At 38.5% G+C, this 21,762-nt stretch overlaps 1 long non-coding RNA gene across 1 annotated transcript in view; it reads left to right on the top strand.

Moving 5' to 3' along the window:
* Positions 1-21,665, top strand: part of LOC133561401 (uncharacterized) — an 88,689-nt gene extending 67,024 nt beyond the window's left edge. Inside the window, exon 3 of the long non-coding RNA XR_009808676.1 lies at positions 21,551-21,665. This is a non-coding gene — a long non-coding RNA (uncharacterized LOC133561401). The remainder of the gene's footprint in view (positions 1-21,550) is intronic.
* Positions 21,666-21,762: the final 97 nt, after the last annotated feature.

The raw sequence follows: 21,762 nt of genomic DNA, 5'->3' as shown, positions 1-21,762 counted from the left end.
GCGACCCCAAGGGGAATAAGCGGTAGAAAATGGATGCATGGATGGATATTATTATTTGATGATATGGGACGGCTTGGTGAGTTGGCAAAGTGGCGGTGCTAGCAACCTGAGGGTTCCTGGTTCAATCCCAACCTTCTACCAAGCTAGTCACGTCCGTTGCGTCCTCGAGCAAGACACTTCACCCTTGCTCCTGATGGGTTGTGGTTAGGGCTTTGCATGGCAGCCCCCGCCATCAGTGTGTGAATGTGTGTGTGAATGGGTGAATGTGGATATAGTCTCAAAGCGCTTTGAGTACCTTGCAGGTAGAAAAGGGCTATACAAATATAACCAATTTTAACCATTGGTGAAATCCCTAAATTCCTTGCAATAGCTCATTGAGAAATGTTGTTCTTAAACTGTTGGAGAATTTGCTCACGCATTTGTTCACAAAGTGGTGACCCTTGCCCCATCCTTGTTTGTGAATGACTGAGCATTTCATGGAAGCTGCTTTTATACCCAATCATGGCACCAACCTGTTCCCAATTAACCTTTTCACCTGCGGGATGTTCCAAATAAGGGTTTGATGAGCATTCCTCAACTTCCTCAGTCTTTTTTGCCACTTGTGCCAGCTTTTTTGAAACATGCGGCAGGCATCAAATTCCAAATGAGCTAATATTTGCAAAAAAATAACAAGGCTTTCCAGTTCGAACCTTAAATATCTTGTCTTTGCAGTCTATTTAATTGAATAAAGGATTTGCAAATCTTTGTATTCTGTTTTTATCTACGAATTACACAACATGCCATCTTCACTGGTTGTGGGTTTTGTAGATCTATACCTATATCTATCTCTATATATATACATATAGAAGTAACTAAAGTAACAGTACTTTTACATGAGTACATATTTGGCTGCTCTACCCACCTCTTACTTCCTTTATACGTATGGAATCATCCCGTGGTGCTAACAACAGCGACAAGGGGGCTGCACAAATAAACCCCAGAAGACGTCTGCGTTGTCTCTGGCTTTTCGCGTTTTTAAAGGAGGGTCAGCTTCAGTCCGGTGGCTCGCCGACCTCGGGACCCCGCATCTATTTCAGGATGACGTGAACATCAAACTGCAGCCGGCTCCAATTTATTTGCCGCTCACGTTTTCTGATTCATGCTCCTCTGCGGGGGCCTCAAGGTTGACGCCATCTTTTTTTTTACCGCCCGGAAGATCCAACAGCTCTCCTTGATGAGTTATACGAGCGCGTCGTCACAGACGCCTCCGTCGTCAATCTCGCTGACTCAGCAGTAAATAATCTCCGTGGAGGCACCGGAACTACTGCTGGCTTCTGTCCACCTGGATGCTATACCAGGCCTTATCAAATTGTGCCCCCCCCCTTCTTATGTCAGTCAGATTGAGTCACTCTGTTACAGACTAAAAAAAATTAGATCTTGATTGAAACTTTTATTAGTAGATTGCACAGTACAGATGTAGCGACGAACAGTATTTAGTGACAGTGGTTATCTGACGTGTTCCTGAGCCCATGTGGTGATATCCTTTAGAGATTGATGTCGGTTATTGATACAGTGCCGTCTGAGGGATCGAAGGTCACGGTCATTCAATGTTGGTTTCTGGCCATGCCGCTTACGTGGAGTGATTTCTCCAGATTCTTTGAACCTTTTGAGGATATTATGGGCCGTAGATGTTAAAATCCCTACATTTCTTGCCGTTGCACTTTGAGAAACGTTGTTCTTAAACTGTTTGACTATTTGCTCACGCAGTTGTGGACAAAGGGGTGTACCTCGCCCCATCCTTTCTTGTGATAGACTGAGCATTTTTTGGGAAGCTGTTTTTATACCCAATCCTGGCACCCACCTGTTCCCAATTAGCCTGCACACCTGTGGGATGTTCCCAATAAGTGTTTGATGAGCATTCCTCAACTTTCGCAGTATTTATTGCCACCTTTCCCAACTTCTTTGTCACGTGTTGCTGGCATCAAATTCTAAAGTTAATGATTATTTGCACACAAAAAAAAATATTTTTTTGAACAACAAATATGTTGCCTTTGTAGCATATTCAACTGAATATGGGTTGAAAATGATTTGCAAATCATTGTATTCCGTTTATATTTACATCTAACACAATTTCCCAACTCATATGGAAACGGGGTTTGTACTTCGGTATCAGGGAGGTGTAGCGGATTTTATAAACTAGGCTCGGTGCAAGTTGTTTTACTCTGTCCTCCACCCTGAGCCAGCCCACTTTGGAGAAGTGGGTAGGAGTGAGGTGTGATCTGGGGTGGAGGTCTAGAAGTAACCTAGCTAGCTTGTTCTGGGATGTTTGGAGTCTAGATTTGAGAGTTTTGGAGGTGCTGGGGTACCAGGAGGTGCATGCGTAATTGAAAAAGGGTTCAATCAATCAATGTTTACTTATATAGCCCTAAATCACTAGTGTCTCAAAGGGCTGCACAAACCACCACGACATCCTCGGTAGGCCCACATAAGGGCAAGGAAAACTCACACCCAGTGGGACATCGGTGACAATAATGACCCAGTGGGACGTCGGTGACAATGATGACTATGAGAACCTTGGAGAGGAGGAAAGCAATGGATGTCGAGTGGGTCTAACATGATACTGTGAAAGTTCAATCCACAATGTATCCAACACAGTCGCGAGAGTCCAGTCCAAAGCGGATCCAACACAGCAGCGAGAGTCCCGTTCACAGCGGAGCCAGCAGGAAACCATCCCAAGCGGAGGCGGATCAGCAGCGCAGAGATGTCCCCAGCCGATACACAGGCAAGCGCAGAGATGTCCCCAGCCGATACACAGGCAAGCAGTACATGGCCACCGGATCGGACCGGACCCCCTCCACAAGGGAGAGTGGGACATAGAAGAAAAAGAAAAGAAATGAATGAGAGTTTCCCGCTAGAATCTTCATGGTGCTTTTGTTGACCAGAGAGGAGATTCTGTAGAGAAATCTCGTTCGTTGGTTGACCTTTTTGATTACTACACTTACAAAATCATGTTAATAAAGTTTTTTTGTTGTTGTAATTTTTCTATACTTTTTTTCATCTTGTTTTCTCAAATGTCTGGACCCCAACCCCCCCCGGCCCCATTGCTTACCTGTATCTCACCTTTCTTGTAAGGGGCGCCAGAAGTTGGCAAACCCATCAGCGATCCTGTCCTGTCTCCCTGTAATGTTTGATCCTGTTCTGTCTCCCTGTAATGTTTGTCTGCTCTTGAATGGGATTGTGCTGCAAATTTTAATTTCCCCTGGGGGATTAATAAAGTATTTCTGATTCTGAATCTGATGTTAATAAGTGTAAAGTACAATGTTATGCAGAGGTGTACTTATAACAGTTTTAGAGATGAACCAGAATTTGCCATTCAAGATTGTTTATTGTCATATGCACAGTGAAACAGACAGTTTGCCCTACAATAAAAATCTTTCTTAGCTAGTCCACCCTTTAACAAGTCACATGGTACGAAGCTAAAATAAAATCAAAGTACTCGACTACTGCAACGCACTTCTCGTCAGGATCCCCAGCAAGAACATTCAGAGGCTGCAGTACCTACAGAATAGTGCTGCTAGGATCCTGACGAGAGTGCGGAAATACGACCATATCACACCAACTCTCCATGGAAATGCCCCCCCACCCCCCCCACCCCTTTACCTCAAAGAACTACTCACCCCCAAATCCTCCACACGACACCCCGGCTCCAAACAAGCTAACCTCCTCCAATCTCCAAAGACAAAGCTACGAACTATGGGAGACCGGGCTTTCTGCTCCGCTGCTCCCATCTGTGGAATGCCCCCCCTGACCACCTGAGGGCACTACAGACTGTGGATGCTTTTTAAAAAGGCTTAAAAGCCTTTTTTTTTTTAAAAAAAAGCCTTTTTATAGATGTATGCAAACTAGTTCTAGCTATTAGGGTGTTGTATTTTGTATTTTTTTTAGTTTTTATTATCTTTTTATTATAATTACTATTTTTTTATTTTTTTTTATTACACTGTAGCACTTTGAGGTTGGTTGCTCAATGTAAAGTGCTTTTTACAAATAAAATCTATTATTATTTTTATAATTAAAATAAAAAATAAAATAAAAATAAAACATGTTATATACAAGGCACAGTAAGTAACAACATTATTGCACATTTGATTCACAGTCAACAGTATAAATATGGAGGTGACATTGGGTCACAGCAGCAGTTTTAAAAAGTGTCTTTAGTGATCATCATTCCGGTAGGAATTGCGTGTGAATGCCGTATTTGCTCAGACTGCCGATACGCGTGAGTGGAACCTAAATGCTTGGTTGTCCAGGGTGAGTAGAGTGTGTGGATGTTGGAACCGTTGGAATCGGTCGAGAAATGTGGGATATGGAGAGGTTTGTATATTGTCCATTCATTTTCAATAGGGAGAAATTCCTGAAAATTCCGGGAGAACCGGGAATTTGGGGAAAGGTAAAACTTGTTTTGTCTTTGAGATTTCAAAAGAATAGTGTGTGTGTGTGTGTGTGTGTGTGTATGGTTGAAAGGTCCGAATTTGGTAAAAAGTAGCGCAAAATTGAATATGTCCATTTGTTTGAATGGGAACTCCTTGGAATTTTGGGAAAAATGGGAATTTTTTGCCATTAATACTAGCACAATTGTCCCAGATCAGGGGTGTGCAACCTAAAATGTTGAAAGAGCCATATTGGACCAAAAATACAAAAACAAATATGTCTGGAGCCGCAAAAAGATAAAAGTCATATTACATACAGATAGTGTCATGAGATATAAATTTAATTAAGAGGAATTAAAGGAAACCAAGTGAGCTCAAATATAGCTTCAAATGAGGCATAATGATGCAATATGTACACATAGCAGGCCTAAATAGCATGTTAGCATCGATTAGCTTGCAGTGACCAAATATGTCTGAATAGCACTCCACACAAGTCAATAACGTCAACAAAACTCACCTTTGTGAATTCATGCACAACGTTAAAAGTTTGGTCGACAAAATGAGACGGAAAAAGAAGTGGCATAAAACACGTCTTAGAAAGTCGGATAAAGTTATACATGTAAACATACTATGGTGAGTTTAAGGACCGCCAAAATTAGTAGGACAAAACGGCGCTCGCCAAATACTGGAATCAGTGAAGCGTGTTTAGTACAAACAGTGTGCTTTATAACAATTAGGGAGGTCTGTGTCATGTTTGTTCCCCTGCAGAAACCATAATAAAACAAAACATGTAATTTTTTCCCCTAATTTTTTTTCATTTTTCATACATTTTTGAAAATGTTCCAGAGAGCCACTAGGGGGGCGCTAAAGACGGGTCTAGAGCCGCGAGTTGCCGATCCCCGTCCTATATGATATGAATGGTTTGGTGTTGGAAATTTTCGAATCGGTTAAAAAATGTTGACATAGTAACAATTTCAATTGAGAATTTTTTTGAATTCCTGGAATTTTGGGAATTCCGAGAATTTATACAACAAAAAATGTTACATTTGTTGTCCCAACAAAGAGGAATGTTTTGAAGTCAAAAACGGTTGAAAAATGTGGACTGTGAAAACATTCCAGGGAGAGGTGAAAATAGGTAGCTTGAACCGTAGTCCACAGGAAGAGTCTTTTCCTGTCTTTTCTTGCCGTCTCAGGGTCCAAATTGGATGTCAACGTTGACCAAGTTCTCGGTTTATGTCCTCAACCTTCTAAAATTCATGTGAGAAGCATGATTTATAATCTAGAATTAACTTTCACCAACTCCGAGGCGATGCAGCAGCTCAATATGTCAATATAGCAGTGTAGGCGAGTCAGATAAAGGCGCTGCTAAAATTAGTTCCTCAGTGTTAGCGCGTATAATAACAATATCAATAATAGTTGGTTGATATTCCAGTCATGAGATGTAAATGAAGTATTATTGGTGGCTTTTGGATGTTTTTTAGAGGGATTAATAGTCTTCTCCCATTAGCTGCATTGTTGGCCTCCTCGTACTTGCCATATTTTACGTTTTAGAATACATAAAAAAACAAAACATGTGGGTTCTTGTCTCACATAGGGATTGTGAATGATCAGCACATTTAAAAAAAAAAGTGCAGTTCCCCTTCAACTACTGCCGCTTCAATAGCTAGCATGACATTCAGTCACGTTGTTCGCCGCGTGTTCCAAATATTGAGCATTTTCAACGACTTGATGAATAAAATAAAAGATAAAAAAAAACTCACATTATGCTTTTTATGTCCTGCGTCTACTCTGAAAGCTTCTTCCAAAACACGAGACCGGGCTTCTTTAAAAAACAACGTCCGCCTCGTCGGTCGCGTTGCATCATCTTCAACATGGCCGCCTTTTTCCGCACGGCTGCATCGCCGTCGCCAGGTCGGCCGTGCGATGCCTCCGATGGCGAGCGGTAGACGGTACCAAAACACACGCACGCACTTTTATTTGTCACAGAAAACGTACTTCCTTTTCCTCCGTTTGGCCTTGCCGTGCTCCACTCAGCTTGCAGTCGACACGCCAAACACGAGAAGACGCAAAAATGTTAACATAATCATGTGATAGAATAGAATAGAAACTACTTTATTGATCCCTGGGGAAAATACAGTCTATTATACAGCATTATCCACATGTGAATAACATAAAGACAGTCTATTATACAGCATTATTCACATGTGAATAATATAAATACAGTCTATTATAAGGCATAATTCACATGTGAATTATATAAATACAGTCTATTATACGGCATTATTCACATGTGAATAATATAAATACAATCTATTATACGTCATTATTCACATGTGAATAATATAAATACAGTCTATTATAAGTCATTATTCACATGTGAATATTATGAATACAGTCTATTATACAGCATTATCCACATGTGAATAACATAAAGACAGTGTTTAATACGACATTATTCACATGTGAATAAAATAAATACAGTCTAATATACGGCATTATTCACATGTGAATAATATACTGTAAATACAGTCTATTATACGGCAATATTTACATGTGAATAAAATAAATACAGTCTAATATACGGCATTATTCAAATGTGAATAATATAAATACAGTCTATTATACGGCATTAATCACGTGAATAATATAAATACAATCTATTATACGGCATTATTCACATGTGAATAATATAAATACAGTCTATTATACAGCATTATCCACATGTGAATAACATAAAGACAGTCTATTATACAGCATTATTCACATGTGAATAATATAAATACAGTCTATTATACGGCATTATTCATATGTGAATAATATAAATACAGTCTATTATAAGGCATTATTCACATGTGAATTATATAAATACAGTCTATTATACAGCATTATCCACATGTGAATAACATAAAGACAGTCTATTATACGACATTATTCACATGTGAATAATATAAATACAGTCTATTATATGGCATTATTCACATGTGAATAATACAAATACGGACTATTATACGGCACTATTCACATGTGAATGAAATAAATACAGTCTATTATACGGCATTAATCACATGTGAATAATATAAATACAATCTATTATACGGCATTATTCACATGTGAATAATATAAATACAGTCTATTATAAGGCATCATTCAAATGTGAATAATATAAATACAGTCTAAGGCATTATTCACATGTGAATAATATAAATACAGTCTATTATACGGCATTATTCACATGTGAATAATATAAATACAGTCTATTATAAGGCATTATTCACATGTGAATAATATAAATACAATCTATTATACGTCATTATTCACATGTGAATAATATAAATACAGTCTATTATAAGTCATTATTCACATGTGAATATTATGAATACAGTCTATTATACAGCATTATCCACATGTGAATAACATAAAGACAGTGTTTAATACGACATTATTCACATGTGAATAATATAAATACAGTCTATTATACGGCATTATTCACATGTGAATAATATCAATATAGTCTTTTATACGGCATTATTCAAATGTGAATAATATAAATACAGTCTATTATACGCCATTATTCACATGTGAATAAAATAAATACATACAGTCTAATACGCGGCATTATTCATATGTAAATAATATAAATACAGTCAATTATACGGCATTATTCACATGTGAGTTATATAAATACAGTCTATTAAACGGCACTATTCACATGTGAATAAAATAAATACAGTCAATTATACGGCATGGCATTATTCACATGTGAATAATATAAATACAGTCTAATATACAGCATTATTCACATGTGAATAATATAAATAGTCTATTATACAGCAGCATTCAAATTTGAATAACATAAATACAGTCTAATATAAGGCATTATTCACATGTGAATAATATAAATACAGTATATTATACAGCATCATTCAAATGTGAATGATATAAATACAGTCTATTATACGGCATTATTCAGATGTGAATAAAATAAATACAGTCTAATATACGGCATTATTCACATGTGAATAATATAAATACAGTCAATTATACGGCTATATTCATATGTGAATAATATCAATAAAGTTTATTATACGGCATTATTCAAATGTGAATAATATAAATACAGTCTATTATACGGCATTATTCACATGTGAGTAATATAAATACAGTCTATTATACGGCATTATTCACATGTGAATAAAACAAATACAGTTTAATATACGGCATTATTCACATGTGAATAATATAAATACAGTCTATTATAAGGCATTATTCACATGTGAATTATATAAATACAGTCTACTATACGGCATTATTCACATGTGAATAATATAAATACAGTCTATTATACGGCATTATTCACATGTGAATAATATAAATACAGTCTATTATACAGCATTATACACATGTGAATAACATAAAGACAGTCTATTATACGGCACTATTCACGTGTGAATAACATAAATACAGTCTATTATACGGCATTATTCACGTGTGAATGATATAAATACAGTCTTTTATACATGGACAGGACACGACCTTGTACTTGTTGTGTACTTTTACTTCAAATACTGGAAAATAGACTTCCTGTAAATCAGCTAATCAGAGCCCAGCTGAGTGATCTGTTTCGCTAACTGTGACTTTGTGGAGATTTGTGCTCAGGAGGGACTGTATTTCATGCAAGTTTGTGCGTGTGTGTGTGTGTGTTTGTGTGTGTGTGTGTATGTGTGTGTTGAACTGGGAGTGAGGAAGAGGAGCAACATGATGCTGTAAATCCTCATCTTCTTCTCTGCCTTAACATCTCAGCCTGCCCCCCTCTTCCTGAGATTACACTGTGTGTGTGCACGTGTGTGTGCATGTATGTGTGTGTGCGCGCGTTTTAAAGAAAAATTTTAAAAAATCCTGCCCACGAGTGTGACAGTGTGTGATAATAATAATCCCGTAAGAGTGTGTGCTGTGTGTTGTATGTGTGTGTGTGTGTGTGTGTGTGTGTGTGTGTGTGTGTGTGTGTGTGTGTGTGTGTGTGTGTGTTGCATCTTCCTGGAATGCCAACCCAGCAGTCACAAGACATTGATACAACGTTGATTATACGTATGTCTCCTTTTAAAAATGACTTTTAAACAATGTTGCAAAATAGTTGTATTTGTAAATTGAGACAATGTTGATGTCCAACGTTGGATCCACGTTGTTGGTTGGGAACTGACCAAATTTCAATGGTCAAATTTATCATCGCAACCTGACATTTAATTAACGTCGTCAAAAAGCACGTTGTTTCAACATTGTATTTGCGTTGCAGGATTCTGGTTGGGAAATGACCAAATTTCCATGGTCAAATCAATGTCAGAAGCAGACTTTGATTAAACAACGTCAAAAAGCATGTTTTTTCAACGTAGTGCTGTAGAATATTGGTTGTGAAATGACCAAATTTCAAAGTTCAAATCAACGTCAAAACCTGACATTGAATAAACGTCGCCAAAAAGCTTGTTGTTTTAATGTTGTATTTTTGTTGAAGAATTTTGGCCGATAAATGACCAAATTTCAATGGTCAAATTAACGTCACAACCTGACATTGAATTAACGTCGTCAAAAAGCACGTTGTTTCAAAATTGTATTTGCGTTTTTGATTGATTGAAACTTTTATTAGTAGATTGCAAAGTTCAGTTTATATTACGTACAATTGACCACTAAATGTTAACACACGAATAAGTTTTTCAACTTCTTAATCAGTTCGTGGTAATTCATGGTTGTAGAATATTGGTTGGGAAATGACCAAATTTCAATGGACAAGTGGACGTCACAACCTGACAGTGATAAGTTGTCAAAAATCATGTTGTTTCAATGTTGTATTTTTGTTATACAATTTTGGTTGAGAAATGACCAAATTTCAATGATCAAATCAGCGTCACAACCTCACATTGAATTAACGTAATCAAAAATCATGTCGTTTCAACGTTGTATTTGTGTTGTAGAATATTGGTTGGGAAATGACCAACTTTTAATGTTCAAATCAACGTTAGAACTAAAGTTTGATTAAACAATGTCAAAAAAGCATGTCCCTTCAATGTTATGTTTGTGTTGTACAATATTGGTTGGGAAATGACCAAATTTCAATGGTCAAATCAAAGTCAGAACCCAACGTTGATTAAACGTCGTCAAAAAGCACGTTGGTTCATCGTTGTATGTGTGTTGTAGGATATTGGTTGGGAAATGACAAAATTTCAATGGCCAAATTGACGTCACAACCTGACATTGATAAGTTCTCAAAAAGCATGTTGTTTTAATGTTGTATTTGTGTTATAGAATTTTGGTTGAGATATGACCAAATTTCAATGATCAAATCAACGACACAACCTCACATTGAATTAACGTAATCAAAAAGCATGTTGTTTCAACGTTGTATTTGTGTTGTAGAATATTGGTTGGGAAATGACCAAATTTTAATGTTCAAATCAACGTTAGAACTAAAGTTTGATTAAACAACGTCAAAAAGCATGTCCCTTCAATGTTATGTTTGTGTTGTACAATATTGGTTGGGAAATGACCACATTTCAAAGTTCAAATCAACGTCAAAACCTGACATTGAATAACAGGGTCAAAAAGCTTGTTGTTTTAATGTTGTATTTGTGTTGAAGAATTTTGGTCGAGAAATTACCAAATTTCATTGGTCAAATCAACGTCACAACCTGACATTGAAGTAACGTAGTCAAAAAGCATGTTTTAACATTGTTTTTGCGTTTTTGATTGATTGAAACTTTTATTAGTAGACTGCAAAGTACAATTGACCACTAAATGGTAACACACAAATAACTTTTTCAACTTGTTTAAGTCGGGGTCCACGTTAATCAGTTCGTGGTAATTCATGGTTGTAGAATATTGGTTGGGAAATGACCAAATTTCAATGGTCAAATTGACGTCATAACCTGACATTGATAAGTTCTCAAAAAGCATGTTGTTTCATTGTTGTATTTGTGTTATAGAATTTTGGTTGAGAAATGACCAAATTTCAATTATTACCTAATGTAATCAAAAAGCATGTTGTTTCAATGTTGTATTTGTGTTATAGAATTTTGGTTGAGAAATGACCAAATTTCAATTATTACCTAACGTAATCAAAAAGCATGTTGTTTCAACGTTGTATTTGTGTTGTACAATATTGTTTGGGAAATGACTAAATTTCAAGGGTCAAATCAAAGTCAGAACCCAACGTTGATTAAACGTCGTCAAAAAGCATGTTGGTTCATCGCTGTATTAGTGTTGTAGAATATTGGTTGGGAAATCACCAAATTTCAAAGTTCAAATCAACGTCACAACCTGACGTTGAATTAACATAGTCAAAAAGCATGTTGTTTTAACGTTGTATTTGTTTTGTAGAATATTGGTTGGGAAATGACCAAATTTTAATGGTCAAATCAAAGACAGAACCCAACATTGATTAAACGTCATCAAAAAGCATGTTGCTTCAACATTGTATTTGTGTTGTAGAATATTAGTTGGGAAATGACCAAATTTCAATGGTCAAATCAACCTCAGAACACAACATTGATTAAACAACATCAAAAAGCATGTTGTTTCAAATTTATATTAGGGTTGTAGATCTATGGTCGAAAAATGACCAAATTTCAATGTTCAAACCATTGTCACAATCTGACGTTGAATTAACGTCGTCAAAATCATGTTGCTTCAACGTTGTATTTGTGTTGTAGAATATTAGTTGGGAAATTACCAAATTTTAATGTCCAAATTAAGGTTATAACTCAACTTTGATTAAACAAAGCCAAAAAGCATGTTGTTTCGATGTTATGTTTGTGTTGTAGAATTTTATGTTGCGTTTGGGATGCAAAATGATGTGCGAAGTTGCCACCCCAGGATGCTACAGGACTCGGACTAGGCAGGATTGCAGGTAGGAGCTTGTTTTAATATACAAAATGATAAAACAACACTGACAAAAGGCAAAGGAAAGGCGTGCCGGAGCGCACGAGAAGCTAATGCTAAGCTAGCATAGAGTTCAAAGTCCAATAGAGAAACGACGTGCAGAGTGCACGCGAAGCTAAGATGTGACTTAGCCAGGTGAATACCAAGTAAAATACCAAACGTAACTGTTGCATGGAGCAAACAAAACATCCAGGACGAACACGGGTAGCAGGCAGGCTTGAATACTAAAACAATAATCAAAAACAGGTGTGCGTCACAAAGTCAGTGCAGGTGGAACAAATGAACTCGCCGTGGTGATGAATACAAACAAGGAAGTGCACACAACTCAGGGAACGCAAGAGTTCAAAAATAATAAGAAACCACACAAAAAGGACTCAAGAACAAAACTATGTCCAATCCGGGAGGCGGATCGCAACATTTTGGTCGAAAAATGACCAAAATTCAATGGTCAAATCAAAGTAAGAACATGACATTGAGTAAACGTCGTCATAAAGCATGTTATTTCAACGTTGTGTTTGTGTTGTTGATTATTGGTTGGGGAAATTACCAAATTTTAATGATCAAATTAATGTTAGAAACCCAACTTTGATCAAAAAACATCAAAAAACATGTTGCTTCAATGTTGTATTTGTGTTGTAAATTTTTCGTTGAGAAATGATTACATTTCAATGGTCAAATCAACGTCACAAACTGACATTGAATCGACGTCGTCAAAAAGCATGTTGGTTCAACGTTTTAGACTTAGACAAACTTTAACGATCCATCCATCTATCCATCCATCCATTTTCTACTGCTTGTCCCTTTTAGGGGTTGCGGGTCCACAAGGGAAATTGTTCCACACAGTAGCTCAGTTACAAAGGCTAGAAAGGATAATGCACACATGGGCACAAAAAGAGGCTGAAAAAAAAAAGGTAGAAAGTAGATGAAAAAAAACACATTATAAACAAAGAAAGATTGCTAACTTTGTTTTTATTGATGTTGTCGAACAGGGGTAGGGAACCTATGTCTCTAGAGCCAGATCAGGCTCTTTTGATGACTGCAGCTGGCTCTCAGATTAATCTTATCTTACATTGCTTAACACAATAAGTAATAAATAATTCCACTGGTAATCAGTGTTAAAAATAACGTTCAAAATGTAAAACATTCTCATGCATTGTTATCCCTCCATCTGTTTTCTATCGCAGTGTTTTTCAACCTTTTGTGAGACAAAGCACATTTTTTGCGTTTAAAAAATCCGGAGGCACACCACCAGCAGAAATGTATTCAAAACGAAACTCAGTTGACAGTAAAAAGTCGTGTTCACAATTGTTGGATACGACTTTAAAGCATAACCAAGCATGCATCAATATAGCTCTTGTCTCAAAGTAGATGTACTGTCACCACCTGTCACATCACACCCTGACTTATTTGGAGGTGTTTGCTGTTTTCCCGTGTGTAGTGTTTTAGTTCTTGTCTTGTGCTCCTATTTTAGTTGCTTTTTCTCTTTTTTTGGTATTTTCCTGTCGCAGTTTCATGTCTTCCTTTGAGCGCTACTTCCCGCATCCACTTTGTTTTAGCAATCAAGAATATTTCAGTTGTTTTTATCCTTCTTTGTGGGGACATTGTCGATTGTCATGTCATGTTCGGATGTACATTGTCTTTGCTCCACAGTTAGTCTTTGCCGTCGTCCAGCATTCTGTTTTTTTGTTTACTTTGTAGCCAGTTCATTTTTAGTTTTGCTCTGCATAGCCTTCCCTAAGCTTGAATGCCTTTTCTTAGGGGCACTCACCTTTTGTTTATTTATGTTTTAAGCATTAGACACATTTTTTTTTACCTGCACCATGCCTCCCGCTGTTTCCGACATCTACAAAGCAATTAGCTCTAGACAGCACCGACCACTCAACAACACCACATCACTTTCAGACTGTAATTACTGGTTTGCGAAAAACAATTTTAACCCATATAGGTGAAATTAGATAATCTCCCATGGCACACCAGACTGTATCTCACGGCACAGTGGTTGAAAAAGACTGTACTACCGCACCTGTTCAGGAAGTCAAGAATGGTAAGAAGTATTTTATTCATTATTAGTTAACTTCAGAATAAAAATGTTATTAAAAAGAATAACATACGTGTTATACCCTAATGTTGGTTTTACATAAAAATGCACACATTTAGTTGTATTCAGTGTTTAAAAAACATTATATGGCTCTCACGGAAATACATTTTAAAATATTTGGCTTCCATGGCTCTCTCAGCCAAAAAGGTTGTCGAATATTGGTTGGGAAATGACCAAATTTCAATGGTCAAGTGGACGTCAGAACCTGACATTGATTACACATCGTCAAAATGCATGTTGTTTCAACGTTGTATTTTTGTTGCCGAATATTGGTTGGGAAATGACCAAATTTCAATGGTCAAATCAACGTCAGAACCTGACATTAATTACACGTCGTCAAAAAGCATGTTCAACGTTATGTTTGAGTTGTTCAATGTCAGGACCTAATTCAACAAGTTCTCAACGTTGTTTCCATGTCTTGTGCCTGCTGGGATACTACTATTATAAATCATATATAAATATAGTAAAGTATGTATGCACTATTACTATATATACTATAAAACAGTGTGTATGTATTTCTTATAAAAACAAACAATAATTTCATTGGTGAGGAGAGAGGGCCCGGACATTGGGCCTGATGTAGTTCTTAAATGATAAATGGGTTGTACTTGTATAGCGCTTTTCTACCTTCAAGGTACTCAAAGCGCTTTGACATTACTTCCACATTTATCCATTCACACACACATTCACACACTGATGGAGGGAGCTGCCATGCAAGGCGCCAACCAGCACCCATCAGGAGCAAGGGTGAAGTGTCTTGTTCAGGACACAACGGACGTGACGAGGTTGGTACTAGGTGGGATTTGAACCAGGGACCCTCGGGTTGCGCACGGTCACTCTCCCACTCCGCCACGCCGTCCCTAACTCAAACTCCTCCAAGCATGCCCTTAAAGGGGAACTGCACATTTTTTTGGAATTGTGCCTATCATTCACAATACCTATGTCAGAAAAGAACAAATGTTTTTCCTTTTTTAATGCATTCTAAGTCGTTAAAAAAAGTCAGCTAACAATAGAGTGAAAAGGAGTCGCTCTATTCCGCCTATAAAGCCCTGTAAAAACATCAAAACCCTCCATGAATGTTTGATATACACGCTGTAAGTATATATGTGATGTAGTAACATTCATGATAATATGCAATTGTACCACACACTGCCAGGAATTCAGGGTATAAGACTGTTTTATTTTGTTCTCAAGGTGCGAGCCTTTTGATTGCCAGCAACAAGTCTTTTCTGCGTCTGCCAAGCATCACCTCCAACTGCAACTACTCTTTTCATCACGGCTGCTGCTTATAAAGGCAACAGGTGATTAGATAACAAGGCCCACCTGGGCCATCTATGCACCTGTCGCTGTCTTCGAGGCCGGTCCTGGCAACACCCCGTTCCGCGGCAGGCCCCTCCAAAGTAATATTAACATATTTTGTTCATTTTAAGCATACGGTGGCGTATTCATTTCACAGAAGCATCACAATGCTCCCTTATCCCTTCAACAACGACATTACTAATCTTGGCAGACTTCATGAGAGACAACAAACTAAAATAATAAAACAAACACTTACTGTACAATGTCTGCTCTCACTGGGATGCCAACTGATGGGATGTTTGTATACTCCCGTTTAAATGAAGAATTAATCCTTATCCTGCAAAAACGTGGGTGTAAACAAGCACATTTTTGTGTCTTTCTCGCCATGTCCGGGTCTAAATTGGATGTCAACTTCTCGATTTATGTCCACAATCTTCTACTATCCAGGTGAGAGGCATTATTTATAATCCAGAGTTAACTTTCACCAACCCAGAGGCGAAGCAGCAGCTCAATATTTCAATATAGCAGCACAAGATAGTTCGCCCTCTGAGATCAATGCGCCCCTAAAAGTAGTTCCTCTGCGTTAGCAATTATAATAACAATATTGCTGGTATTTGGTTAATAATCAGGTCAAATGGAGTGTTGGTGGTTCTTTTTGGATGTTTTTCAGAGCGTTTTATGAGCGGAATTAACTACAATTAGCTACATTGTAGCGTTTATTTACGAGTTTGAATGCATTAAAATGACAGGAGTTCTCGCCTTACCTCCAAGGATTGTGAATGAGAAGCAAAATTCCCCCCAAAAAAGTGCAGGTTCTCTTCTAGCACCTTACTTTGTGTTGTCACAGAATGTCTTTTGTTCAGTCTCGTGCATTTCCTCGCTTGGGTACAATCCCCGTTTCCATATGAGTTGGGAAATTGTGTTAGATGTAAACATAAACGGAATACAATGATTTGCAAATCATTTTCAACCCATATTCAGTTGAATATGCTACAAAGACAACATATTTGATGTTCAAACCGATAAGCATTTCTTTTGTGCAAATAATCATTAACTTTAGAATTGGATGCCAGCAACACGTGACAAAGACGTTGGGAAAGGTGGCAATAAATACTGATAAAGTTGAGGAATGCTCATGAAACACTTATTTGGAACATCCCACAGGTGTGCAGGCTAATTGGGAACAGGTGGGTTCCATGATTGGGTATAAAAGCAGCTTCCATGAAATGCTAAGCAATTTACAAACAAGGATGGGGCGAGGGTCACCAATTTGTAAGCAAATTGTCGAACAGTTTTAGAACAACATTTTTCAACGAGCTATTGCAAGGAATTTAGGGATTTTACCATCTACGGTCCGTAAAATCATCAAAAGGTTCAGAGAATCTGGAGAAATCACTGCACGTAAGCGATGACATTATGGACTTTTGATCCCTCAGGCGGTACTGAATCAAAAACCGACATCAGCATGTAAAGTATATCACCACTTGGGCTCAGGAACACTTCATAAAACCACTGACAGTAACTACAGTTGGTCGCTACATATGAAAGTTTAAGTTAAAACTCTCCTATGCAAAGCGAAAGCCATTTATCAACAACACCCAGGAACGCCGCCGGCTTCGCTGGGCCCAAACTCATCTAAGATGGACTGATGCAAAGTGGAAAAGTGTTCTGTGATCTGACGAGTCCACATTTCAAATTATACTTGGAAACTGAGGACGTGGTGTCCTCCGGAACAAAGAGGAAAATAACCATCCGGATTGTTATAGGCGCGAATTTCAAAAGCCAGCATCTGTGATGGTATGGGGGTGTACTAGTGCCCAAGGCATGGGTAACTTACACATCTGTGAAGGCAGCATTAATGCTGAATGGTCCATACAGGTTTTGAAGCAACATATGTTGTCATCCAAGCAACGTTATCATGGACGCCCCTGCTTATTTCAGCAAAACAATGCCAAGCCACGTGTTACAACAGCGTGGCTTTGCAGTAAAAGAGTGCGGGTACTTTCCTGGCCCGCCTGAAGTCCAGACATGTCTCCCATTGAAAATGTGTGGCGCATTATGAAGCCTAAAATACGACAACAAGACCCCGGACTGTTGAACAACTTAAGCTGTTTTTCAAGCAAGAATGGTAAAGAATTCCACTTTCAAAGCTTCAACAATTAATTTCCTCAGTTCCCAAACGTTTATTGAGTGTTTTTAAAAGAAAATGTGATGTAACACAGTGGTGAACATGTCCTTTCCCAACTACTTTGTCATGTGTCGCAGCCATGAAATTCTAAGTTAATTATTATTTGCAAAAAAAAATAAAGTTCATGAGTTAGAACATCAAATATGTTGTCTTTGTAGTGCATTCAACTGAATATGGGTTGAAAATGATTTGCAAATCATTGTATTCCGTTTATATCTACATCTAACACAATTTCTCAACTCATATGGAAACAGGGTTTGTACACACTGTACTACATACTGTAGGCGGTGCGAGGGGGCGGAGCTTGTGCAGCAAAAAAAAAACTTGTCTCTTCTTCCTGATCTGACAGCTGCTGCAGGTTCACGTCAGAAGCTCAGTTCTGCCGAGTCGGCACACCTCAGCGTCACGTCAAGTCAGCTTTTTAGACCCACATCCCAAAAGTTACCCAATTCTGTGTGTGTGTGTGTGTGTGTGTGTGTGTGTGTGTGTGTGTGTGTGTGTGTGTGTGTGTGTGTGTGTGTGTGTGTGTGTGTGAGTGCACCAGAGAGTTCAAGACAGATTGAGAGCTTGTGTGTCGTCTGAGGTTTTACTTTTTGCAGACTTTTAAGTGTATGTTTGTGCATCTTCAAGAGATTGAGAAATGGGGTGACGGTGTGTGTGTGTGTGTGTGTGTGTGTGTGTGTGTGTGTGTGTGTGTGTGTGTGTGTGTGTGTGTGTGTGTTCTTGTATTCTTACCCTTCTTGAGACATCAACAAGGAAAAGTACCTTCCATATAAGGACCGGTGAACAAGTTCATGGTCCCAATAGGGAAAAGCATTGCATCTAATAGAGAGCCAAATACTAGAGTCTGTGAACATTGCTCCAAAGTCAGGATTTTTTTCCGTTGATTTAATGTGCATACAAAAGTAAACATTGACAGGTGCAAAGGCAGCAATATATGATTAAATGAGACGGCAGCTAAAGAAGGACTTCCCTATTTATCCCCGAAAAAACCTGCCAGGTGAACCGCTAGTTTTACGATTTCCGGTGCTGATGTAACACAACATGCGTCCCATAGGTGACCATTGGATGAACAAATACACTACGGTACGAAGACTATAGTGGCCATTAACAGTTAGCTTCTAGAGCTTGGTGTCCCAAAGTGCGGCACAGGGGCCATCTGTGGTCCGTGACTCCTTTGTCATCGGCCTTAATTACGAAACACAAAAAATAGAGATCTCATTTGTATCCCTGGTGGTGAAATCCATCAAAATGAGGGTGGTCCCAAAAAGGAAAGATATTCTAAATTGACTGTGTGTCTGGTGAGCATATGAAATAACAAGTGTGTGTTAAATTTGAAATGCTCCCCCTCTGGTCAACATATGAAATAACAAGTGTGAGTAAGAACTTGAAATGCGCCCCCTTGGGCCAAAATCTATAAAAACAGTTAAATAAATATGCATATATAGACATACTGTAACAACATGAAATGCATAATGAAGATTAAAAAAATAATTAAAAAAAAAAAAATAATAATAATAAAAAAAAAAGAACTAAAAGCTCACCTTTTTATATTTGCATAGTATGTATATATTATTAATGTTGTATAAATACACATCTTTATATATCTAGAAAGGGTGGTCCTGAAGAGGGAGGCATTTTTCTCAGGTCTCAAGAAGGTACAAAATACCAGCGTGTGCATGTGCGTGTGTGTGTGTGTGTGTGCGTGTGTGTGTGTGTGTGTGTGTGTGTGTGTGTGTGTGTGTGTGTGTGTGTGTGTGTGTGTGTGTGTGTGTGTGTGTGTGTGTGTGTGTGTGTGTGTGTGTGTGTGTGTGTGTGCGCGTGCACGCTTATGAGCTGTCGTCCAGGATTTAGCCTCGCTGAGAGTTAATCTGAGTGTCGGCAGGATTCTCTAAAGGTTAGAGACGGAAAGGAGTGTGTTCGAAGCGTCGCAGCTGACCTAATTTGCAGCGCACACACACACACACACACACACACACACACACAAACACACCTACCTGGGTCGGCAGCAAAAACAAAACGCGTGTGAAATTGGCCAAATCGCACGTTCGGTCTCCACTGGCAGCATTGTGCACAAACTGTGCAAAAAAGTACCAAAAATAATTATTTTAGACTATTTAGAATTAATATTGTTTAAAGGTTTTTGTTTACTATTCATGAAACATAATACATTTAGATTTTTTTTTAATTGAACACAAAAACGAAATAATTTTACACTTGAAACAATACATTTAGATCCGTCTTCTTCCACTTATCTGAGGTCGGGTCACGGGGGCAGCAGCCTAAGCAGAGAAGCCCAGACTTCTCTCTCCAAATATTGACATTGTTGTATGTATACTTTTGACCCAGCAGATTTGCTCACATTTTCAGTAGCCCCATAATAAATTCATAAAAGAACCAAACTTCATGAATGTTTTTTTTGTGACCAACAAGTATGTGCTCCAATTACTCTATCCAAAAAAATAAGACTTGTAGAAATTATTAGAAAGTCAAGACAGCCATGACATTATGTTCTTTATAAGTGTATGTGTCAGAGTTAGTTTGAGACGAACCCCAAGATGCAGAGAAGGAGGGAGGCATTTTGCAGGAAAACACGATTTAATTTAAATACTAAGAAAAAAACCCCCAAAGGGTTCAAACCAAAAGCGCGCACGTGGGCGGATAACAAACAAAAGACCTAGCGTGGAAGCTAACAGGTATCTAGCAGGAAACAGAAAAACTGGAAACAGCTAATGGCTTACAAAAAAACACGAAACCAAAAAGCTACAAATAGCTAACAGGAACAGCTTACCGCTACGACGACAAGGACAAATAGTAGCACGACAGGTAGTAGCTGTAATGATGACATCGACAAATCACGACAGGTAGCAACGACACAAGAGCGACATGCAATACAATAATCCAGCACTGACTGGAGGAACAAAGCAGGTAAAATAGGAGCTGGCTGATTGACATCAGGTGTGGCCAGTAGCCAATCAGCCACAGCTGAGGGGGAACAAAGCACTCAGGGAGACAAACAGGAAAATAAGAATGCTGACAGGAAATAAGGACATTAAATACCAAACACACAGGAAGAAAAACAAAAACACAAACAAGCCTGACAGTATGTAAACTTTTGACCACGACTGTATATGTGCAAGTACAAACAGGAAAGCACGTCTTTCGCTTTTCCTTTTAAAAAAAATGTTTTTCTTCTTCCCCGCTGCAGTGACCCTTTAGAGGAGTGACTGTCGGCCGAGCGAGCCTCAGGCAGGCTCGACGCTCTGCGACCCGATTTATGAGCGCAAACACAACACACACCTAACTAACGCCAGGCTTGCCAGCACAGCAGTCAGGTGACTTTCGAGCTAAAGCCCTCCTACATCTCTTTAGGGTGTCACACTTTAGTTAACAAAAGAATCTCTTTGTGCTTTTTGGCAGCCTCCTGTTTGGCACCAACACGCAGTTGTAGGGTAGCGAAATGGGCGGGGTCAAAAACAGTGCGAAGTGTGTTGATTGGTGGACAGGTCACCAGTGTCTTCCATCTTTACCTCATAATTAACTTCCTTTGTGGAAGACGTTATCTAATAGCAGTGTGTGTGTGTGTGTGTGTGTGTGGGTGTGTGTGTGTGTGTGTGTGTGTGTGTGTGACAGGCCTCACGGTGTCAGGAGATTTCATGAGTTCGGTGCTGAAGTGTGGAGGACGGCTGTTGGTGCGTTCTGGGACCTCTGGGTGTCGTCGTCACTGCCATCTATCAGCTGCTTTCAAGTTTGCTGAGGAGATGAAAGAATGTAGGTCTATGAACACACACACACACACACACACAAACACACACACACACACACACACGCGTGCGCGCGCACAC

This window comes from Nerophis ophidion, linkage group LG11, assembly GCF_033978795.1.
Source record: "Nerophis ophidion isolate RoL-2023_Sa linkage group LG11, RoL_Noph_v1.0, whole genome shotgun sequence".
NCBI lineage: Eukaryota > Metazoa > Chordata > Actinopteri > Syngnathiformes > Syngnathidae > Nerophis > Nerophis ophidion.
This window is presented reverse-complemented; position numbering and strand designations above follow the sequence as displayed.